A 20,522-nucleotide genomic window follows, 5' to 3' on the forward strand; every position below is an offset into this window, starting at 1 on the left:
GACTCAGCATGTCTGGCCCTGATCTAAACCATCCTCCTAGATATCGCCATTCTATGACACTGGCGCACGACTAATTCTTTGGCCATACACCTTTCTGGACACAACGGTCAGCGCCAAGATGCTCCGTGGAGTGTAAGCTGCGCTTTATAAAAATAAAATTACATTACATTACATCCTCAGCCCAACGGGAGACCGCCGCTCGATTCTTCTCTGGCTGTGCGCAGTCTCTCTCGCCTGCGCACGGGCTAGGCCCAGGTTCTTGTGGCTCCTCACTCCGGGGGGGTGAATCTTCGGTTGTGTTTGATCACCCCTCCTCATGCACTCCCCTTGGCTAATGTTTCATGGGGTGAAACCGGGGGAGCTGGTGTCTGATCACGTCTCTCGGCAAGGGCCTTTGATTTCAGCCCAGCGCGTCTCATCCGCTGGCTTGCGTAGCCGCGTCCCTCCTCGCCGAGTCGTTTCTTCTTTCTGCTATCGTTCAGCGGTCATCACCTCAGGGACCACTTTAGACAAGCTCCTTCGGTGCAGTGAGTGAATGGCACCGAAAACAGGCAGTGGTTGGCAGCCACGGCCGGTGGTAGGTGTAACTGCAGGGCAGTGACTTAGGTAGGGGAGGGGCAGGGTGTGGGGTTGTCATGTATGGATTACGGACTTTAACAGGTAAGTAAACATATAAATAAATAAAACGAATTTCGTTGTGTGCACTGCATCACCAAATGCGATGCAGTGCGCGCAACGAAATTCGTTTTATTTATTTATATGTTTACTTACCTGTTAAAGTCTGTAATCCATACATTACAACCCCCCACCCTGCCCCTCCCCCTCCCTACGTCACCGCCCTGCAGTTACACCTACCACCGGCCGTGGCTGGTGGTTGGTGGTTAGAAAGGTAGGATTATGTTCAGGATGAATGTTGGGCTGCCGAAGCTCAGGCAAACGCCGCTAGCTGGCCATGTTCCTGGCCACGGCTCCCGCTTCACCTGATTTTTATGTCCAGTTTGAACTAACCCATTTCTGGCGATGTGGCCGGAGACTTATTGCTTTAAAGAAAGAGACAGGGGTAAATTTACAAGCCCCTTACGCTGGCAGTAAGTCACTTTTTGTGACGCACTGGCAGCACATTTCTCAGCCCCATATTTACAAGGACAGGAAAAGCCACTGGCTTTTCCTGTCCTTGTAAATACGGCCCTTTACACGCAGCACTTTACGTGAAAGGGGCATTCAATGGGTGTTGCTGTGGGTGCTCCCACGCAACACCCATGGAACCAGACACATTTCCAGATTTACGAGGATTTGGAAACCTGGAAACGCCAACCTAGGGGGGACGTAGCGAGGCGCAACGAGGAGAAATGTTTTTATTTCTCCTCATTTATTTCCTCTTCTACAGCAATCCTTGAAAGAGAAAAATGCCTGTAGATATTATTTTTGTGCAGGAAGATGGCCATTCCTGCACAAAAACAATCTCCCCATGACACAGGCATCCTTGCACCATGGTGCAAGGGTGCCTGGGCCAGCGCATGGCAGCTGTTTGTGCGCCAGCACAGGGGAGAGCACAGCAATCCGACATATCATTGTAAGTATGTTGCATTCCTGTGCTCTGAAAGTGCTGCAGCGAGGCTCAGCTACAGGGCTTGCGGTGCCACGCTGCGGCACCTTCTTGTAAATCTGCCCCACAGTGTTGCATACCCACGTTAGCCGGTGGTCGAACAGATTTATGGACACAGAGGACTAGGGAATCAATGGAGTTTGATTCGGAGGATTACAAATTGAAGATCCTTCAGGGTTTAGCAGAAGTAGTGATTTTAAAGAAATGTTTGTGTGGCTTTGATTGAAATTAGTTATGTACCTATTGTTTCCTGTCACTGAGATGAGTCCTCTTGGAGCAAATATCAATCAAGGGTGTGGCCTGCAGAGTGGGTGGGCACTGTGACTGTTTGATGGAAATCACGTGCGCCAAGGTTCGTGAGGTCTTTTTTCAGTTAAGTGAACCCCCTATATACTGGAAACTGCTCCAACAAATCTATTTGGCTCATGCACTCTCAACAAAACTTATAAATGAATACATAAAATCCATATTAATGAAAAGAGTGTGAAGGATAAACTCAAGGGACACACACCGATGGTACATTCTGGAGTGGATGCGCGGCATGCATTAGGCAGTAGCCAGGCCTCCCGCTGAGCCCCCATTAGGCGCCGCCTGTTGGCACACTCCGGCCTCGCAGATGGCAGACGTCACTGATATCTACGTGCCGCAAAAGGGCATTCTCTGAATAATGTAGCAAGCGTGCTGCCCTGCCACGGGCACCATTCTTTCCTAATTGCTTTATTCCGATTGGGCAGAGGGGGCGGGGGGGGGGGGGGGGGGGTCGTTCTAGGAGAGCTGTGGCGCAATGGAACATCCCGGGCTTCTATTTACTCAGCCGATTCCTTCTCTAGGGAAATCAAGGCCTAGCCCAGAAATGTCAGGTCCGGTGGACATCTTCCCTGCTCCCTCTAGCAGGGAGAACACTCTTGAGGCACAATCATTAGAAATATACTCACGGGTAGACGGTGGTAGGTAAAAAAATATTTTTCTCTAAGCGTTTTTTTTTAAGTGAAGTACTCAAGGCGGTGTAGTGTGTCCATCCAAACTCTTATTCTCCACGTTGGTGGTGAAAAATCTGAGTTTAGACTCAAGACCTGGCATGAAAGTTCAGTCTATTGGAAGTGGAATTGTCATTAGGATTTTTTTCATGAAGAACAGAGAGACATGCCTTTCCGCGTGCACTGGTCAGCAGCTTTTCACGTCCGGGTGGCTCTAAGGTTGTTGTTGTGAGTATTCACAGTGTACGTACACCAGAGTTTCATGCGGCTATTGAAGAAGATACCCTCAACACTTAAAAATGATTTCAAAGATTGAACCGAAAAATCGCGTTTAAGTATTATAAAGCAAAGTTTTGCTTTTTTCTGATTTTTTTTTATTTATGGGCTAGAGCGTTTCCCTGGTGGGAGATGGTTACACTTTTGTGGGAAAAAGTCATATCCCCGAAAGAGATAGAGTAGGATCTGGAGAGTTTAAGACACTGACTAGGAGCGTGTAGCGTGTGTTAATGTGTATTTTCTGACATAAAAGAGGGAACGATTGTTGTGAACTGCACTGTGTACCACAATCATGGTTTTAAAGGTATCCGTTTCCTGGTTGAGAGGCAATGGAGAGATCTGCAAATAGGTTAAATATGTTCACGCCAGACCGAACCGATGGCAAAACTGGCTCTGGGGTTTTGCTCCAGTTGCAGTCTTTATCAAAGCTTGCCTGCAAGGCTCAGATAGACAGAGTTGTTGTAGTCAAGCCACTATTGCAGTGGCGGCTGCTAGCAGGGGAAAGTGGTGAGGCACGCGGGCCCAAAAAAGATAAAACTAAAACTTACCTGCAGCCTGAGGCCCGCTGCCTCTTCAGCTCCGACGATGCTCACACAGGCTCCCAGATTCCCCTGCGCCAAGCCTGACTCTACTCTCTTGCTGGTATTACCCAGCATGGGAGAAGCGTCGGGATTGGGCGGAGTGGGCTGGTTCCACGCTCCAACAGGGAATGGGAGCCTTGCTGATATCACCAAGCAACAGCCTGGAGATATCCAAATGTGCATGTCGGTTTGGCCGTCATAAGATGGCCGACCAATCCAACATGCGCACTTACAGTGACCTGTGCCCACCAGCCATTCCTCCTGCTGCTGATGGCCCCTCCCTCAAGGCTCGACTGGGGCTCCGGAGTAACATAAAATGATAAATAAGAAGTCGTATTAATTGTTTTATTATCATTTTTATTTACATGCATCTGCTGGTTCCAGCAGTGGGGCAACGCCCCTCAGCCATAATGGTAGATTGCCCCCTGCAATATTGTACCAAGACACTTACTACTGAAATTTGATGGTGAGCATCAATTTAAGGTTGAATCGTTTTTAAGAGAGCAGTTTGCCAAAAGCAGGTCCTAGAAACGTTTGATACCTCATGCTCGATCAATATGGCTATGTTATGGAGAACTCTGCTAGGGGTTGGGAACGGCCCAGACCTCCGGCCAGGTGGAATGATTTCATTTATTGATGGAGATTCTTGTAATTAAAAGTTCAGTCGTTGATGGATTCAGTTTGATGAAATTGTTGGTCATCGATATTCACAGGAGGCTAACGCATCAGAGAGAGTGTTCTGATTACTGTAAGTGTAAGGACTATGTGTCACTGTTGGATTAGGAAGGATAGCAGCACGTCTATAAGGAGGAGCAGTGGCAGGTCTGTGTGACGTCTGCAATCAATAGAGGAGATTCCAAGTTAACGCACACTGTATTTTTGACTCGACATAATGCACTATTCCCCCACGCATTCATTCTATGATTGTTATAAGCTGGGGTACTGAAGACCCGGGAGGTCACTATGCGTTGGTTTATCTGAGTCACCATATCTACATCTTCATACTTGTGCGTTTCCTCACTTTGCAGAGCAATTCCAGTTTCCTTATGTGAATGTATGCAATGATCGTTTCACAGTATTTATATTATTTTCAGGATAAATGAGTTCCGACAGGGGCAAAATAACACACCAGTCACAACATTTACTAAAATACTGCACGGTCATACCTTTGCTGAAGCACTCCAGCTTCAATCACCCTTACTCAGTTTCTGAGTTATGAGAACAGCACAGGTAAAAACTAAAAGAGAAGACATTCTTTTCAACATGTTTCAAGCACATGGCTTCCCGATGCATACTGCATCAGGAGCCATTCTACTTTTCTTTCACGGCTGCTAGCATTATGTGAAAAAGAAGACCAAATTATAAGGCATGGTTGTGAAGTCAAATTATATGGCATAATATAGCATATTCTGTGGTAGTTTTATTTTAATATTTAGACGTTTTGACTCAAGTTATTACTGTGCAGGTAAAAGTATCACCTCATTAGAGTCAAATCTAACCTGCATGCAGCAATCAGCAATTGAACTGTGGCCAGTTAAACTTTTCAAGGGGGATGCCATTGTTCGGCACTACATGTGGCACATTCATACTACTTTTTGATCCATTGAAGCTAGAAATAATTTTTCCTTGAAATTTGCAAATTATGTCCTTGTGGTGGATTATGTGGCATGTGTGATAAACCCGTTATTATTTACATAGTCAGTAGTTAGCCTGAAAGACTGCCATGGCTCCTGCCCCCATGGATTTGAACAGCCCAACAGATATTGCCTGTGTTTTTAACATTACATGTTCTGGAGATACAACGTTTTTGGACAATTTTCAACTAATAGATTTTTCAGGTTTGATGCTAACCAAGTCCATTTGTTTTCCCAAAAATTCCCAACAAATATATACATGCACACTTGCATACAGGAGCTTTCAGTCAACATTCTTCATCCATTGGTCAATTATAGTGCCATTCTCATTTTATTGCTGCCCACCACAGAATACGGTACGGAGCGAAGGGTCAGTCCTCTTCAGTCACTTTTTCTCTTCTGTTGGATTTGCAGATTTCTTCTCAAGCACAATGTCGTCACCCGCATAGAAAATAGTCCCCTTCAGTGCCAAGGATTGTTGGGTCAACGTGTCCTTTTTTAGGTCTTGTTGATCTAACGCGCATGCGTTGATCTGCAAGAGTTTAGTAAGGGATTTCTAAAAATGCTCCCAAAATCTGCAGGCGGATCGGGCACAGTGCATGTGTGCCGGGCGCGCGCACCATTTGTCCGCCTGCAGCTTTGGGAGCAATTTCGCGGCCTCTTTGATGTTCTCAGTGAGCCGCGCGGCCACTGAGAACATCAGAGCGGCCGCGAAATGCTCACCATTTGCTTCCCCCTCTAATCCGTTTTGTTTTGCTTGGCCTCGAAATCCCCTCCCCTCGGTTTCACTTTCTCGTTGCGGTTTCCATCCTCACACCCTCCTGCGCTGCTGCTTCCCCCATTCTCCTGCCATTTTGTTACTTGCCTGTCTCTCCCGTATTGTAGCCCTATCATTGTTGTTTGTTTTTTGTTTGCCTTCCCAACTGTTTGTGTTGCCGTAGATTTCCTGTGTGCTTTATTTTTCTCACTTTGTTTGTCTAGCACTCTTAGTGCCCAGTCCCATGAGATACACAGAGCGCTTCACTTCTGAAGTTTTTATTTATTTTATCGGGCCATGTTAGCGGAAACCCAGGCTGTGTTTTGTTGTTGGATCATTTTACATTACTGTCCATTGTTGACACACACAACCCCCCACACACAAGCCCTCACACGCACACCCCACACACACACACACAACCCCCCACACACAAACACAACCCCCCAACACACACAACCCCACAACCACAGAACCCCACAACCACAGAACCCCACACACATAACCCCACAACCCCCCCCACACACACACAACCCCACACACACAACCACACAACCCCACACACACAACCCTACACACAACCCCCCACACACAACCACAACCCACACACACAATCCCACACCACACAACCCCCACCACACAACCCCCCACACACAACCACACCACAACCCCAAACACACACAACCCCACACTACACATCCCCCCACACACACAACCACAACCCCACACACACACAACCCCCACACACACCAACCCCCCACACACAAACACACACACAACCCCCCACACACAAACACACAACCCCCCACACAAACCCCCCACACTCACAACCCTACACACACACAACCACACACACACACGCAACCACACACACATACCCACACACCCACCCACACACCCCCCCCACACACACACAACCACCCACACCCACACATACACACAGCCACACACACAACCTCCCCCACACACACACCCACACACAACCTCACACACACAACCCCCCCCACACACAACCACAACCCCACACACACACAACCCCCACACACACCTACCCCCACACACAAACACACACACAACCCCCCACACACAAACACACAACCCCCCACATAAACCCCCCCACACTCACAACCCTACACACACACAACCACACACACGCACACAACCACACACACATACCCACACACCCACCCACACACCCCCCTACACACACACAACCACACACACCCACACATACACACAGCCACACACACAACCTCCCCCACACACACACCCACACACAACCCCACACACACAACCCCATACGAACAACCACACACACACAACCACACACACACACCAGGAGCGCAAAACATAGCATAGCAAAACAAAACATAGCATAACATAACAAAACATAGTATAGCCTTACAAAACACAACAAAACATAGCATAGCATAACAAAACATAGCATAACAAAACATAGCTTAACAAAACAACGCATAGCATAGCATAAGAAAACACAACAAAACATAGCATAGCATCACAAAACATAGCATAGCATAACAAAACAAAACAAAGCAAAGCATAACAAAACATAGCATAGCATAATAAAACACAACAAAACATCAAAGCATAACAAAACATAGCATAACATAGCATAGCATAACAAAACAAAGCATAGCATAGCATAATAAAACATAGCATAAGATAGCATAACACAACAAAACATAGCATAACAAAGCATAGCTTAACAAAACACAACAAAACATAGCATAGAATAACAAAGCATAGCATAGCAAAACACAACAAATCATAGCATAGCATAACAAAACACAACAAAACATAGCATAACAAAACAAAGCATAGCATATCATAACAAAACACAACAAAACATAGCATAACAAAACATAGCATAGCATAACAAAGCATAGCCTAACATATCGCAACAAAACAGAGCGTAGCATAGCATAACAAAATACAACAAAACATAGCACAACAAAACATAGCATAGCATAACATAGCATAGCAAAACAAAACATAGCATAACAAAACAAAACCTAGCATAACAAAACAAAGCATAGCATGGCAGATCATAACAAAACACAGCAAAACATAGCATAGCGTAGCATAACAAAACATAGCATAGCATAACGAAATAAAGCAAAGCATAGCATAACACAACCAAACATAGCATAGAATAACAAAACAAAACATAACATAACATAAAACATAGCATAGCATAATAAAACACAACATAGCATAGCATAACAAAACATAGCATAGCATAACAAAACATAGCACAGCATCACAAAATAAAGCATAGCATAGCACAAAACATAGCATAACATAACAAAACAGCATAGCATAACAAAACAAAGTGAAACATAGCATAACAAAACATAGAATAGCAAAACAAAACATAGCATAGCACAACAAAGCACAGCATGACATATCATAACAAAACAAAACATAGCATAGCACAACAAAGCACAGCATGACATATCATAACAAAACACAACAAAACATAGCATAACAAAACATAGCATAGCATAACAAAGAATAACAACCACACACAACCACAACCACACACACAACCACACACACAACCATCTATCTATCCATCTATCCATCTATCTATCTATCTATCTATCTATCTATCTATCTATCTATCTATCTATCTATCTATCTATCTATCTATCTATCTATCTATCTATCTATCGCCTTCACTCTATCTGTCTATCTATCTATCTGTCTATCTATCTATCTATCTATCTATCTATCTATCTATCTATCTATCTATCTATCTATCTATCGCCCTCACTCTATCTATCTATCTATCTATCTATCTATCTATCTATCTATCTATCTATCTATCTATCTATCTATCTATCTATCTATCACCCTCACTCTATCTATCTATCTATCTATCTATCTATCTATCTATCTATCTATCTATCTATCTATCTATCTATCTATCTATCTATCTATCTATCTATCTATCTATCTATCCCTATCTTTCTATCTATTGCCCTTACTCTATCTATCCATCTATCTATCTATCTATCTATCTATCTATCTATCTATCTATCTATCTATCTATCTATCTATCTATCTATCTATCTATCTATCTATCTATCTATCTATCTATCTATCTATCTATCTATCGCCCTCACTCTATCTCTCTATCTATCTATTGCCCTCACTCTATCTATCTATCTATCTTATCTATCTATCTATCGCCTCACTCTATCTTTCTATCGCCTCACTCTATCTATCTATCGCCTCACTCTATCTATCTATCTATCTATCTATCTATCTATCTATCTATCTATCTATCTATCTATCTATCTATCTATCTATCGCCCTCACTCTATCTGTCTATCTATCTATCGCCCTCACTCCATCAATCTGTCTATCTATCGCCATCACTCTATCAATCTGTCATTCTATCGCCTCACTCTATCAATCTGTCTATCTATCGCCCTCACTCTATCTATCTATCACCCTCACTCTATCTATCTATCGCCCTCACCCTATCCATCACCCTCACTCTATCTGTCTATCTATCTATCGCCCTCACTCTATCTATCTATCGCCCTCACTCTATCTATCGCCCTCACTCTATCTATCTATCTATCGCCCTCACTCTATCTATCGCCCTCACTCTATCTGTCTATCTATCCATCGCCCTCACTCTATCTATCTATCGCCCTCACTCTATCTATCTATCGCCCTCACTCTATCCATCGCCCTCACTCTATCTATCTATCGCCCTCACTCTATCTATCTATCGCCCTCACTCTATCTATCTATCGCCCTCACTCTATCTATCTATCTATCTATCTATCTATCTATCTATCTATCTATCTATCTATCTATCTATCTATCACCCTCACTCTATCTATCTATCTATCTATCTATCTATCTATCTATCTATCTATCTATCTATCTATCTATCTATCTATCTATCTATCTATCTATCTATCTATCTATCACCCTAACCCTATCTTTCTATTTATCGCCCTTACTCTATCTATCTATCTATCCATCTATCTATCTATCTATCTATATATCTATCTATCTATCGCCCTCACTCTATCTCTCTATCTATCTATCGCCCTCACTCTATCTATCTATCTATCTTATCTATCTATCTATCGCCTCACTCTATCTATCTATCGCCTCACTCTATCTATCTATCGCCTCACTCTATCTATCTATCTATCTATCTATCTATCTATCTATCTATCTATCTATCTATCTATCTATCTATCGCCCTCACTCTATCTGTCTATCTATCTATCCCCCTCACTCCATCAATCTGTCTATCTATCGCCATCACTCTATCAATCTGTCATTCTATCGCCCTCACTCTATCAATCTGTCTATCTATCGCCCTCACTCTATCTATCTATCGCCCTCACTCTATCTATCTATCGCCCTCACTCTATCCATCACCCTCACTCTATCTGTCTATCTATCTATCGCCCTCACTCTATCTATCTATCGCCCTCACTCTATCTATCTATCGCCCTCACTCTATCTATCTATCTATCGCCCTCACTCTATCTATCGCCCTCACTCTGTCTGTCTATCTATCCATCGCCCTCACTCTATCTATCTATCGCCCTCACTCTATCTATTGCCCTCACTCTATCTATCTATCGCCCTCACTCTATCTGTCTATCTATCTATCGCCCTCGCTCTATCTATCTATCGCCCTCACTCTATCTATCTATCGCCCTTACTCTATCTATCTATCTATCTATCTATCTATCTATCTATCTATCTATCTATCTATCTATCTATCTATCTATCTATCTATCTATCTATCTATCTATCTATCTTTCACCCTCACTCTATCTATCTATCGCCCTCACTCTATCTATCTATCTATCTATCTATCTATCTATCTATCTATCTATCTATCTATCTATCTATCTATCTATCTATCTATCTATCTATCTATCTATCTATCTATCTATCGCCCTCACTCTATCTATCACCCTCACTCTATCTATCTATCTATTGCTCTCACGCTATCTATCTATCGCCATCACTCTATCTATCTATCTATTTATCTATCTATCTATCGATCTATCTATCTATCTATCTATCTATCGCCTTCACTCCATCTATCTATCTATCTATCTATCTATCTATCTATCTATCTATCTATCTATCACCCTCACTCTATCTATCTATCACCCTCACTCTATCTATCTATCTATCGCCCTCACTCTATCTATTTATAGCTCTCACTCTGTCTATCTATCTATCACCCTCACTCTATCTATCTATCTATCGCCCTCACTCTATCTATCTATCTATCTATCTATCTATCTATCTATCTATCTATCTATCTATCTATCTATCTATCTATCTATCTATCTATCTATCGCCCTCTATCTATCTATCTATCTATCTATCTATCTATCTATCTATCTATCTATCTATCTATCTATCTATCTGTCACCATCTCTCTATCTATCTATCGCCCTCAGTCTATTTACCTCACTCTATCTGTCTATCTATCTATCGCCCTCGCTCTATCTATCTATCGCCCTCACTCTATCTATCTATCATTCACCCTCTATCTATCTACCGCCCTCTCTGTATCTATCTATCGCCCTCACTCTATCTATCGCCCTCACTCTATCTGTCTATCTATCTATAGCCCTCACTCTATCTATCTATCACCCTCACTCTATCTATCTATCTATCTATCTATCTATCTATCTATCTATCTATCTATCTATCTATCTATCTATCTATCTATCGCCCTCACTTTATCTGTCTATCGCCTTCACTCTATCTATCGCCCTCACTCTATCTATCAATATATTGCCCTCACGCTATCTATCTATCGCCCTCTATCTATCTATCTATCTATCTATCTATCTATCTATCTATCTATCTATCTATCTATCTATCTATCTATCTATCTATCTATCTATCTATCTATCTATCTATCTATCTAGCTATCTATCTTTCTATCTATCTATCTATCTATCTATCTATCTATCTATCTATCTATCTATCTAGCTATCTAGCTATCTATCGATCGCCATCACTCTATCTCTCTGTCTATCTATCTATCGCCCTCACTCTATCTATCTATCGCCCTCCCTCTATCTATCACCCTTACTCTATCTATCGCACTCACTCTATCTATCGCATCACCACAGCATCACTCAGCACCACCACAGCATCATTCAGGGGCACCACAGCATCACTATGCGCTACCAAAGCATCAATCTGGGCAACAATTCAACAACAACTGGTTCAAACGTGTTCTCTCAATGTTTCAAGCTTTATTACAAATGTCACAAAAAGATGTTGATATTTCACTTCTGTTCTTGGATTTTCGTCACAATAAAATACACTGAACATAATCTTCACAAAAGGTATTTACAAAAGTTTAAGCTATTGCCATTATAAATTACAATAACTTTTATTTAAGTATTAATTATTTAAAAAAATTAAAAGACATTGTTATTTGTAATATCAATACATCTAATTCACGTAAATACAACACATATTGCATTACAAATGCTATAGGTGTCACATTTGCGAAAGTTATAACTATTGGCATTGTAAATGACGAAGCTATTAATTTCGCTATTTTCAAAACCAACACATAAATAAAAAATGTGTCATTTACAATACCAATAGGTCAAACTTTCTAATGCGAGACCTATTGCATTGCAAATGCTTGTTTTTAAAGAAATGTATTTCCTCTTTTTATTTTTCTCTTTTCATTACTTTGAGAATGCCTGGCAACTCCCAAACACTGTTAAAGGGACCTTGCTGCCGCTTGTAGTATGCTGCATCCTGCATGGGCACTCAAGTGGCGCCCATCTTTGAATGGGCTTGTCGCCCATGTAGATGCACTTACAAGCGAGGGTGGCCATCTCTGAACAGGATTTAAAACCCTTCAAAGATAACCCCCTATGCTTGCGCATGCGCACAGCTGTGCATACGTCGGCGACCATCTTTTAATGTTTTTTTCATAATTCTCACACTTGAATGACTGCCACCTGTGCGTGCGCCTGTGTGCATATTCACTAACGGCCATGTGTCAATGCTATTTGTAAACTTAATTTAAAAAATCAATCCAAGTTGGCCTCCCATCCTGCGCTTGCATGGACAGGCAGGCGTTTTTTTCATGGTTTTTGTACTAACGTTTTAGAAAAACCATTTCCACGAAAACAAGCCTTAGCAAAGCCTAAGGTTTTGCTGCCAATGCTAGAAGTATTGGCTTTATCAATGCTTGCTTAATTCACACATGCTTCTGTCTTATTTACAATAAAAACAAGACACCTTGGAGCTGTGAGCTCATTGGGCCATGCTGAAGCATTCTGTTTTAAAACGTGTAAGGAACATATTGACAGAGGAATAGTTAACATCTGCTTTGCGCTCTATTCTGCTCAATGAGCCGCAAGCCTATCTCAGGCTCCAAACATCTGTGTGCAAGCACGACCGGTGGGACACTTCAGCTGCCTCTTGCTAGCGCAGCAAGCGGAGCCGCGGCATCGAATATAACAAGTGACAAGGACAATAGGCCTAGCCTTGTCTTTATACTTTTTATGAGAACAGTTTTGATGGCGTGCCTTGTGCCGCCAGGCGTACAGCCATAATTTAATCGCTACACTATTTTCTATTGTGTGGTTGGTGTACATCTGTACAAGGCTGTCTTGTTGTGTAGAATGTCATTTACTGGTTGTGGGTTTTTGAAGTTAAGCGCCCTTCACTTTGTGGTCGGGACTTGTGACCTGACTCTAATTCCGTATAAGCAGGGCCAGCCTTTGGCATTAGCACGCAGGGGCAATGCCCAGGGCGCCGAGCCACAGAGGGGCGCTGGATCTCCCTACAGCAGTCTCCCTATGACTCACATCTAAAGAAAAGGGTCTTTACACACTTTCTGTGAAAGCTGCTGGTGCCCTTGTCTGCTTTTTGTGTGTCTTTCTTCTCATTGTGCTCCTTTTTTGAGTTCAGAAAATTTTTATTGAAGGAATATGACATAAGCTTACAAAGTAAGACAAAGAAAATAACAAGCAAAAGTATTCATCAAGATAATTAAAGGTATTAATATAAGCTATAATAAGAAACATCAAAAATTGAGGATAAATATAAGCAAAATTGGCAACTGGTATGACATAAGGTAATAAAAGATATACTAAATATACATTGTAATTACAAGAAAAGCTAAAATAATATTAATATGTTTAACAAAATACAGGAATTCATGGAGGTTTAGGAACTTCTTGTTGTAACGGGGACAAAGGCAGAGAACTCTGAGCACTTAAATCAAAAAATAGTGTAACTGGACTCCACAATTCTTTTCGCTTGGCAGCTAAAGCCAAGGGGTAGACAAAAGTCGTATCTAACCTGTGATTATAGCAAACAGCATACCACCAAGCCTGATAAGATATTTTGGTAAAATCCTTCCAATTTTTAGTTCTTTGCTGGAAAGCTAGTGCCAACAATAAGTCAATTATTCTAACCCTGAAAGTGCAATGATCCCAGATGGGGGAAACACTCCCTAAGAAAATGTGAGATAAAGAGAAGGAGTGATTACAGGAAAAAATCTTGTTAATTTGAGACCAAACTTGCCGCCAAAAATTATGAACATGGGGACAACTGAAAAGCATGTGGAAAAGATCTGCACATGGTAAGGAGCAGGACCAACACTTATCAGAAGCATCTGGGTATTGTTTACTAAGAACTAGTGGAGAAAATAATAAACGATTATAAATAAAAAATAGTGTTTGAGTAGTATTAGCAGCTCTGGAAGATCTACGAATCTTAAGCCATAATTTGTCCCATAGCTCAATAGGCCAAGAGACTTCTAGGTCTTTTTCCCAGGTTTCTTCAGTTGTGGTTTTCGTGCGAGATGAAGACTGAGTTTGAAGCAAAGCGTAGATTTTTGAAGCTTTAGGTTGTTTAAGAAGTAAAGAGCTCAGTGAAGACATATCGGAGGATACGTGGTTTGATGGAGGAGGTGCAGCAAGGGAAGCATCGTAGGCAAGTTGTAATGCGTGTGACAATAATGAATATTTAACTCGAAAAGCGGGAGGTAGATTGAAAGAAGTAGCAGCTAATGCAAATGGGATGATCTGATTTTGGTGAAACAATTTATGCACCCAGATAAGTCCACGTGATCTCCAGGATTTCCAAAAAATCGGCTTATTGTTAATTAATATAGATGTATTGTGCAAAATAGGTTGATCAAAAAAGGATGAAACGGGAAAGGAAGGAAGGATTTTGGAGGTATACTTAAGAATAGGAGTAGATAAAGATTGAGGTTTACGAGAAAACATAAGATATTCTTTGAAAGAAAAGGGGGACATAAAAGACTTTTCTAAGGTCAACCAGAGGGGAGAGGATGGTGCGGAATCCGTAATCCAGTTGGACACTTGATTCAATAAAAAGGATTTATGATATAAGGCAAAATTCGGAAAGTTTACCCCACCCTCTCTTTTAGAACGCATTAATTTGGACAAAGACATACGAGACTTTTTATGTCCCCACAAAAAGGAAGATAAAATAGAGTTAATTTTCTTGAAACAATTCAAAGGGATAGAAAACGGTATGTTAGATATTGTAAATAGCACAATGGGAGAGAGCATCATCTTGATTGTATCTAATCTCCCCCACCACGATAGATATAGAGGATGCCATTTGCTAGTGAGAGTAGTCAATTTTTGTAAACAGTCATCCATACACTTAGTAACTGTGCCCGAAAGAGAAGAAGTAAAATAGAGACCCAAATATTTAATAGAGTTAGGGCTCCAAGTAAAACCCGAAGCAGAGAAATCGTCCTTGAGAGTGAGTTTGGTAAGTGGCAACATTTCACATTTATCCTTATTTAATTTGTAGCCAGATACTTGTGCAAATGAGTTAACTTCGTCCAAAAAAGCAGGGAGGGATGCGTCTGGTTGGGAGAGAAATAATAATACATCGTCAGCGTATGCTGCCATCTTAATATCAGAGTCGTGGAAATTAAAACCATGTATATTAGCATTCTGACGAATTCTCAAAAGGAAAGGTTCTAAAGCAAGATTAAATAAAAAAGGTGAAAGTGGGCATCCCTGTCTAACCCCTCTATTAAGAGAAAAGTAAGAAGATAAGGTACCGTTTGCCGAAATTGCTGCTCTAGGGCGGGAATAAAGGAACGAAATCAGGGTGGAAATCTTTGGACCAAAACCAAACCACTTCAGAGTACTAAACAGATATGGCCATTCAACTCGATCAAAAGCTTTCTCTGCATCTAGGGCTATAGCTGCAAGGGGATGAGAGCCTTCGAGGTCTTAGAGAGAATGTCAAAAAACAATCTAGTATTATCCGTCAGCAGTCTACCTTTAACGAAACCGGATTGCTCTTTCCCTAAAAGCTCAGGTAAAAAAGATTCTAAACGCAATGCTAAAGCCTTTGAAAAAAATTTATAGTCGATATTTACTAAAGAAATAGGGCGATAGTTTTTACAATGTTGTGGATCTTTACCTGGTTTCGGGATAATGCAAATAAGGGCATCAGAGAAAGAGACAGAAGCGGAACCAGTTTGAAGGAAAGTGGAAAGAAGAGTATGTAATTTGGGAATAAGTAGTTTTGAGAAACAGGAGAAGAATTCAACAGTGAAACCGTCGGGACCTGGAGCTTTACCATGTTTGAGAGAGTTAAGAGCTTGAAGGAGATCTTTCTGCGTAAGGTCTGATTCTTAAGAGGAAAGGTCCGGAAGAGTGTCGAAAGGAGAGGAAATCTTGGACAAAAATTGGGAAATGTCTTGTTCAGAAGAAGATGATTCAGACGAATACAATGTTTCATAAAAATGCAAAAACTCCTGTAGGATATCTTCACTTTTGTGTTTTAGTGACCCATCACAACTATAGATAGATTCAATATTGACCTTGTTCTGCTTTACCTTTAGATAGTTGGCCAGCAATTTCCCAGCCTTATTCTGTCCACCATAAAACTTGGCGCTAGATTTTAAGAGGAAATTGGAGGCATTGTACGTGGAATCTTTATTAAATTGAATTTTGGTGGCGATAAGATCATTTAAACAATCTTTTGATTTGGAAGTGTAATATAAGTGCTCTAATTTTTTAATTTTAGAAAGGAGGTCATTGGTGGCTTGTTGGGCTTTCTTCCGTTTGCGAGAAACATAGTGAATGATGAAATCTCTAGCTGATGCTTTGAAAGCGTCCCAAACTACAGAGAATGGAACTTCATCCGTGTGATTGAACAAAAAATATTCATGAAAAAAGGATGTGAAAGAAGAAACAAACTGTGCATCGAGAAGGAGAGCATTATTGAAACGCCATTTTTTAATAGAAGTAGGTTTTTGTAATACATCTAAAACAATGGAGACTGGGGCATGATCAGAAATTAAGATGGAGCCAATTGCAGAAGAAATAAGGGATTGGGTAAGTTGATGAGAGATAAAAAAATAATCCAAGCGTGATTGAGTTTGATGAGGGGGTGAAAAGAAGGAGTATTCTCGCAAAGTGGGATTGCAGAGTCTCCAAGCGTCAGTAAGTTTGTATTGTGTAATGAGTTGTGTAAAAGATTTTTGTGACTTATGAGGAATGTATGCACTAACTGAGTGTCTATCCAAAAATGGGTCAAAAACTTCATTGCAGTCACCCACAAGGATGAAATTATCAACGTAGTATTGAGTGATAAGCGGTGCGAGGGAGGTCCAAAAAGTGGCATCGCCACTCGTAGGAGCATAAACATTTAAAATAGAAATAGGGACGTTATCTAGAGTGAGATTCACTAGCACCCATCTACCTGAAGTGTCTGCAGAATGCGTTACTACTTTAATTGGAAGAGATTTTCGAAACAAAATCAAGACTCCATTACGCTTACCATCACCTGGGGAAAAATAAACTTCGCCTACCCAACCCCTCTTCAATTTAGCAGATTCATCAGCCGACAAATGTGATTCCTGTATACAAGCTATATCTGTGTTGAGCTTGGCCAGATGGGATAATACTCTCTGTCTTTTGATTGGTGAATGTAAACCTCTAACATTCCAAGATAATATTTTCAAAGGCATAACATAATTTTAAAAAAGCATATCAAAAAACCAGTTGAGTGATAATTCCAATAAGAATGACATGTGAAATGAATAAAAATACAAGCACTATCAAACCAACTGCACAAAAAGTAAGAGATCTGAACTAGATATGAGAAACAAGAAAGAAAGGAAGCAAAGCGAAAATGCAACTTCTGTAAGAGAAAGGAAGATTTCAGGGTATAAAAAGGAAATGTGGAAGACCAATGAGAGAAGAGAATATGCAAAAGGAGAAAGAAAAGAAAAAGAAGAAAGAGAGCATGAAGAGAATAGAGAGTAATGAAGAAAGAAAACTTACAAACAGTCCAAGACATACGAAGGGTGGAGGGATGGAAGGCCACACGGAATAATGACGTGTCCAGGACCCACAAGGGAAGGCGGAGGTAAGGGCATAACGAACATACTCTAACATAGGTATGAGAAGACACGCTACCGAAACCTGTGAAGGAAGAAAAAATGATTAGATATATTGCAAACAATGACAACGCATAGTAAGTGCTGCAAACGTTTCAAGAAATAGCAAATGGAATAAAAACCAAAAGAGAAAACATGTGAATACTGCAACCAGAAACAGAGTTAAAGCAAACTAGCTGGAACTAAATGATGAAGTGGTCTCCATTGTGTCAATGTGATGAGAGTACAGAAAGCTCTTCAACTTAGTTGGATCCTCATATGTGGTAGTTTTATTATTGAATGTCACTTTAAACAAGCAAGGGTGAAAAAGACCATATCTTGCACCCAACAAGCGTAACTGTGGCCGCAATGCAAAAAATTCTTTGCGTCGATCAGCTGTCGATTTGGCGTAATCCTGAGAGAAGAACAGAGAATTTCCTGACCAAATTATACGATTCATTCCTCTAGCTGCTGATAGAATCTTTAAGAGGTCAGTATATTCCAAAAAGTACAAGATCACTCCTCTCGGTTTGTGTGGCGACGAAGAAGATGTTTGACGCATTGGTAGGCCTAATCTGTGAGCTCTCTGTATATTCAACATGGTGCCTTCAGGTAGCTTAAGGAGCGTTGGAAGAAAGGATTTAAAGAAAGTTGGCGGATCCGAGCCTTCTGTCCCTTCAGGAAGACCATAAATTCGAAGGGTATTCCGCCTATTTCTGTTTTCCAACTGCTCAACTTGTTTGTGAAGTACGGAGACCTGTGAACAAAGAGAGTCTACTTTAGAAGTAGAAGAAGATAAAGAGCCATGGTTCTGCTCTAACGTGTTGACTCGTTGATCCATTGCTGACCATTTGTCAGAGAGCATCTGAAGTGTGGATTTGGCCTCTTCCATGAACGGACGTAGAGCTCTAATCTCCTCCAGTATTAGATCCATTGTAACAGAAGCAGTCTGTTTAGGTGGAGAGGGAGGATCTTTTTTCAATCTTTTTGTAGAAGTTTTGGAAACAGTTGAGACTGAGGCAATCTGTGAAGGTAATGCACCTTTGGACGATGAAGCAACTGAATCCTCCATGGATAAACAGTTATAGCGTGAGCTGAGAGGAATCAAAAATTTCCGAGGAGAAGGTGTAGATATCTGTAAAGTTCTAGATGTCCTGCCCATAGACTTGAGAAAAACAATCCAAAGACATAGAACAGTAGTGTGCAGGAGAAGAAACGCCGTACTAAAAGCAGAAATAATGTGAACCCAACACTAGGGCAAACTGACCTATCACTGTAAGCATAGCAATAATAATAACAAAAAAGATACTGTAAAGAATCAGCACAACATTATGAAAATGTAATAGAGAAAAGTTCAAACGTGGCTTTGGATGGATAATAAATCTGCGCTGTGAGGATCTGTGCAATGAAGATATATTTTTTTTAAACTACCCATGCAATGGGAAGAATTAAAACCTATACAGAAGAGGTTGTACAAAATTATAAGACAAAGCTTAAATGTGCAATTCCATCTAATAATAATAGAGAAGCTATACTGTAATGGAAATTATGAGCATTTGGCGCGTGACAGGTTATCATAACATAACTTAACCAATAATCATGAGACACAAACTGAAAGTGGTAATTGTATGCTTAATGAGAAGGAGGTGTGTGAAATGTAAAACAGCACAATTCTTCACGAAAATGTGACCTGAACAGAACAAGCCATTACATATGCTAAACTGGATGTCTCAGCTAAGAGAGCCATGTGAAATAAATAACTGTGTGGCACATTCATAAAACATTTCAGGCTCTGAAGAAGAAAAAAAAATCAGCTGAAAAGTGCATATGGTTACACATACACAGACCAAAAATAAAGAAATGAGGTTGCTGAAATGCTTATTTAAAGTACATTAATACAGATGACAAGCACAAAAAGGCCTCATTTCACTGTTCTGCACAACTAATAGTGTTGAAAATTAATATTCAGCAAGTGAATTATTGCCCCTCTTGAAGAGACACTGCGCAGGATGAAAAACAATCTCCTCAGCACAGCCTTGAAATAACAGATCCCAGTTTGTTAAGTCAAAACTGATAGGGGTTAGAGAGAGGGCAGTGCATGTCAAAAGGATTCGAGGAAACACTGCAAAACTTATTTGTTTAGTTCCATTTCATACTGGGGCATTCCTCTTTCAACCATGAATTTATGCCTCACACGATGAAAAGGGCTCCTTCAGCGCGCTCGGAAAACAATTAAGCAGCTGTTG

The 20,522-nt window shown here is 41.0% G+C and overlaps 1 long non-coding RNA gene across 1 annotated transcript in view; it reads right to left on the reverse strand.

The window, feature by feature from the left end:
* LOC144773991 (uncharacterized) overlaps positions 1–20,522 on the reverse strand; it is a 148,866-nt gene that overhangs the window by 30,374 nt on the left and 97,970 nt on the right. Inside the window, exon 2 of the long non-coding RNA XR_013600086.1 lies at positions 18,182–18,322. This is a non-coding gene — a long non-coding RNA (uncharacterized LOC144773991). The remainder of the gene's footprint in view (positions 1–18,181; positions 18,323–20,522) is intronic.

This window comes from Lissotriton helveticus, chromosome 1_1, assembly GCF_964261635.1.
Source record: "Lissotriton helveticus chromosome 1_1, aLisHel1.1, whole genome shotgun sequence".
Taxonomy (NCBI): Eukaryota; Metazoa; Chordata; class Amphibia; order Caudata; family Salamandridae; genus Lissotriton; species Lissotriton helveticus.